General features: G+C 32.2%; 1 pseudogene; it reads left to right on the forward strand.

The window, feature by feature from the left end:
* The first annotated feature begins 3,638 nt into the window (after window positions 1-3,638).
* Window positions 3,639-3,764, forward strand: LOC119058904 (uncharacterized; annotated as a pseudogene).
* The last annotated feature ends 651 nt before the right edge of the window (window positions 3,765-4,415 follow it).

The following is a 4,415-nucleotide window of genomic DNA, read 5'->3' on the forward strand; positions in this document are numbered from 1 at the left end:
CCATGAGTCCTTTTTCCTTTTTACTCAATCCCTCTGCCCACTAACTACCTCCCCCACCCACCCAGACCTGTCAGCCTGCCCTTCATCTATGTGTTTGTCTCTATTTTGCTTGTTAGTCAGTTTGTTAAATTCCATATATGCGTGAAATCATATGGTATTTGTCTATCAGCCATTAAAAAAAGAAAATTTTACCCTTTGAGACAGCATGGATAGATCTGGAGAACATTATGCTAATTGAAATAAGCCAGTCAAAGGAAGATAAGTGACCAATTTTTCAACTTACAGTTTGATGAATTTTGCACATGATGTTTTCCATCTATTCTTCTACTTACTATTTTTGTTTTGAGTCATTTATCTTTTTTTAATATTTTATTTATTTATCTTTAGATGGGAAGGAGAGAGGGAGAGAAACATCAATGTATGGTTGCCTTTTGTGCGTCTCCTGCTGAGAACTGGCCTGCAGGGAACCAGCCTGCAACTCAGGCATGTGCCCTGACTGAGAATCAAACCGCGATCCTGTGATTTGCAGGCCCACGTTCAATCCACTGAGCTACACCAGCCAGGACTTGAGTCATTTATCTTTTAATGAAATAAAAAAAAACTTTAATATTTCTCTAAATATTTTTCATCTCAAGACTGCTTCATTCCATCCTGCAGTTCTCAATTTCTATCAAGTGTCATTTGTGGTCAGCCTGAAGAATTTCCTGTAGCATTGTATGTTGGCCAGCGAGAAATTGTCTTAGGTTTGTTTATGTGACTATTTGCCTTTCATGATTTTAGTGTCTCATTTCACTCTCAGTTTGAAAGGATAATTTTGTTGGCTATAGTATTCTGGCTTGGGTGTTTCTTCTTTTAGTGTTGGAAAGATGTTGATGCATTTTCTCTGGTTTCTCAATGGTTTCTGTTGAGAAAATAGACAATTTAAACCATCATACCTAAATGTGTATGTAATCTATCTTTATTTCATACAAGTTTTTGACTGGTATACCTTTGTTCATCACTGATATTCTGTGTACTTCATAAAGTATCAAATATATAAAGCTTACTAATATCAATGAAAACTTCAGTAGCTATTTTGTCAATACAAAATTATCCACCTAAGTAAATAGATAGCTGATTAGATGATAGGAGCAACAAAACAATTAAAAACAAAAAATAGCTAACATTAAAAATAAAATCCAAAAAGTCAAATTTTTCCAATTAAAATACAGAAACATACAGTCACAGATTACACACAAATTAAAATATTTAAAGCACCTTCACAAGCAAAGTATCAAAATGGTTATTATGCTTGCTGTTGTATTGTAATGTTGACATGCATGAGATAATGTGTTGGAACAGATTAAACTCTTGACAGAAAATAATGAAATGACAGTTGCATTACCTATAGCAAAATGTTGTATATATACTGTAATAATAAATGTAAGTCTCCTTTGGAAAAAATATATTTTACAGGAGGAATTATTTATATATAGTACTTATAAGAATCAATTCATTTATAGGAAATGCACAGAACATACATGAAAGTATGGATATATATATTCGTAATATATTATTTTGGTATTCAAGTAATTATGAAATGATAATCACTTTGCAATTATGAATGGAATTAGTGAAATGCATACAAGAAGTAAGCATGAATTGGAAATTAATATATTAAATATGCTTAATACTTAGTGGAAATTAAATAAATAAAAAGATACCCTTTTTATATTGATAGTATAGAATTTTTCTGGGTTTTGAAATTAATTTGGTGTTTTTTAGAAAATTTTAAATTTGTTTATTTTTTATATGGTAGTTAACTTTCTATGTATAAGTTTCTGACAGAGCTTGTTAAATATGGACATAAAAGTATGGATACAAAAATGGTCTAACAACTATTTTGTAAAATAACTTATGCCGTGTTAATACATTGAATAATGTGTAATTTTTACACTCAATCATGTAGCGCATATACAATTGTAGAAATATATCAAAGATATATTGCTAATAAAAAATCAAGTTGTACTTTGTGTGTACAAGTATATTAACATATTACTTACACAAATATTTTTGTGCATACCTGTTCATATATGAGCATAAACTTCCCAGTAATCATGGTTACTTCTGTGAAGAGATATGCTTTTTTAATTAGAAAATTAAACATGGAGCATATGTCAAATTGGTATTTATTACAAGGAAACAAAAGAAATTGCCACGTGGCCATATCACTAATGACTTTCTGAAAGAGTCACTCTGTTTTCTTTGTCTTTCTCTTTTCCTTTGTAATGGAATACAGAACAGGCAAGAAATCATGTTTAAGGCCGAAAGTAGAACAGAATTAGAAAAGATATAAGAAAATATATAGAAAATGTATATAAAGAAAATAATATAATTTAGCAGTGAAACTTTTAAAAGCCCCTCCTCACCTCTAATTAGTTGGTGAGACCCTTAACCTGGGGACCATAAGGAAAACTGGCACAATGAATGCTCTTTAAATTGCTCTGTGAGGATTAAGTAGCGAGTATACTGTGAGGTTTGTCATATATTTGGAGGCCTCCATCAGAAGAAAGTGATAGCAATAATCAGAATACAATGATTTATGAGTTTTATCTGATAAGTATATAGGACAAAACCTTAAAAATACGACCATGTCTTGTAACTTTTCTGTGCCATTCCTTATGAAGTATATAATGCTGCTTAGTAAGAATCTTCATGCTTACAAAAAAGTAGAATCTTCACTTCAACAAAAATGTGTTTAGGTTTAACCCTGTAGAATTCTGCAATCTTGCTAAATTCACTTATCAATTCTAATGTATTACCTATAGATTCTTTTTTGATAGCTTGGAAACACAATCATCTTATCTGTGAGTAAAGGTGATTTCTTTTAATTCTTTCCAATGTTTATGCATTTTCTCATTTTCTTGCATTTTTTCCTGGCTGCACTCCACCCCAAACTAAAATGTTTAATAGAACTAGTGATAGTTGACATTCTTATACTTTTTAAGACCTCAAGGCAGAGGTTTTCAGTATTTCACCACTACTTACAATATGTACTGCAATTCTCAGAGTTGTTTTAAATGTGAATGGATGGTAAATTTTGTCATATGATTTCTCTCTATCTATGGTAATAATGGCATGATTCTGTCCTTGCATTGGCTAATTTTGTTCCAAAGTGTTAACTCAACAATAATTCATGCTTGGATTTACCCAACTAGTTCATGGGCTTATTATATAGCTGAAGTATGTGGGGGATATGTGTGTGAAACATAAGTTTGTTTCTTTTTTTCCCTGAGGGTGAACAGTGTAGTGTGGTTTCCTGGGGAATATAAATCATTGTTTTTACTTTCCTATAGTGCCGTTAAATTTTATAAGACTCACATGAAACATTTTTGAAAGTGTGCGTGCTGTTTCTATTATGTGAAAGAGCTTGTGCAAGATCAGTGTTATTTCTTTCTTATTATATGCAAAGTGCATGACCTTAAGCACCAGGGCTTGGAATTCATTGGTAAGAGTATTTTTCAATACAGGCATAGGTTCTTTATGATATACAGGAGAATTGAGATTTCCTAAGTTTTCTTCATTTATTAAGCTGTGTTTTTTTGGTACACTCTCTTATGTTCATATTTTTCTGAGGCTTTTTTAAAAACACAAATGTGAGCTTTGCGCAGTGGTAGTCTCGTAGCCAACGAGGTTTATCTGAGGCACGATTATTGCTAATTAAAAACATGAATGTGTGTTGAATTTTCTTGAGTTTCTTCTCTTCATGGATTAATATGATTATATTTGTTTTCTTTAGCTTGTTAATATGGTAGATTACATTGATTTTTCAGATACTGAACCAGCCTGATAAGCATGAAGTTAAAAGTACTTGGTTATGGTGTATACTCTTTATATATATGTATAATATAATTATATTTGATTATATTTTATTAAGGATTTTGTGTCTGTATTAAAAGAATATTAGTCCATACTTTTATTTTCTTTTCTGTTTTCTTTATTTTTGTGTGTTCCTTCTGTCTGATTTTGTTTTCCATGGTGGGGGCGGGGTGAGTGGTAGAAGTCAAGGCTCACTGTATGCTATCCATTAACCACTATTGGGGTGAGTGTTCTTTACCATACATGAGGGATGAAAGTCCCAGCTATGTATTTAACCATCTCTACAACTTTGGCAAGAATTCGGGGGTGGCATCCTGGTGAGAGTGGAATTCTAGGCTCCCCACTTGGCCTTTGCTGGCATAGATGAGATGGTGTTTGACAGTAGTTATATGGCTATTGTCTAAACGTTTTGTGTGTTGATAGGTTGTTCCTTTTCCAATCTTTGTCTACAGATAGTAGGCTTTTTTGGCAGCTTTTTGACTCTGAATCTTTTGGTGTTTCTGGGTTGCCAAATTTTTCAGCTCCAGATCTGGAATGTATAAGGTAAAACCAAAACA

The sequence above is a fragment of the Artibeus jamaicensis genome, unplaced genomic scaffold (assembly GCF_021234435.1).
Source record: "Artibeus jamaicensis isolate MK-2021 breed Jamaican fruit bat unplaced genomic scaffold, CSHL_Jam_final scaffold_1283, whole genome shotgun sequence".
NCBI classification, from domain to species: domain Eukaryota; kingdom Metazoa; phylum Chordata; class Mammalia; order Chiroptera; family Phyllostomidae; genus Artibeus; species Artibeus jamaicensis.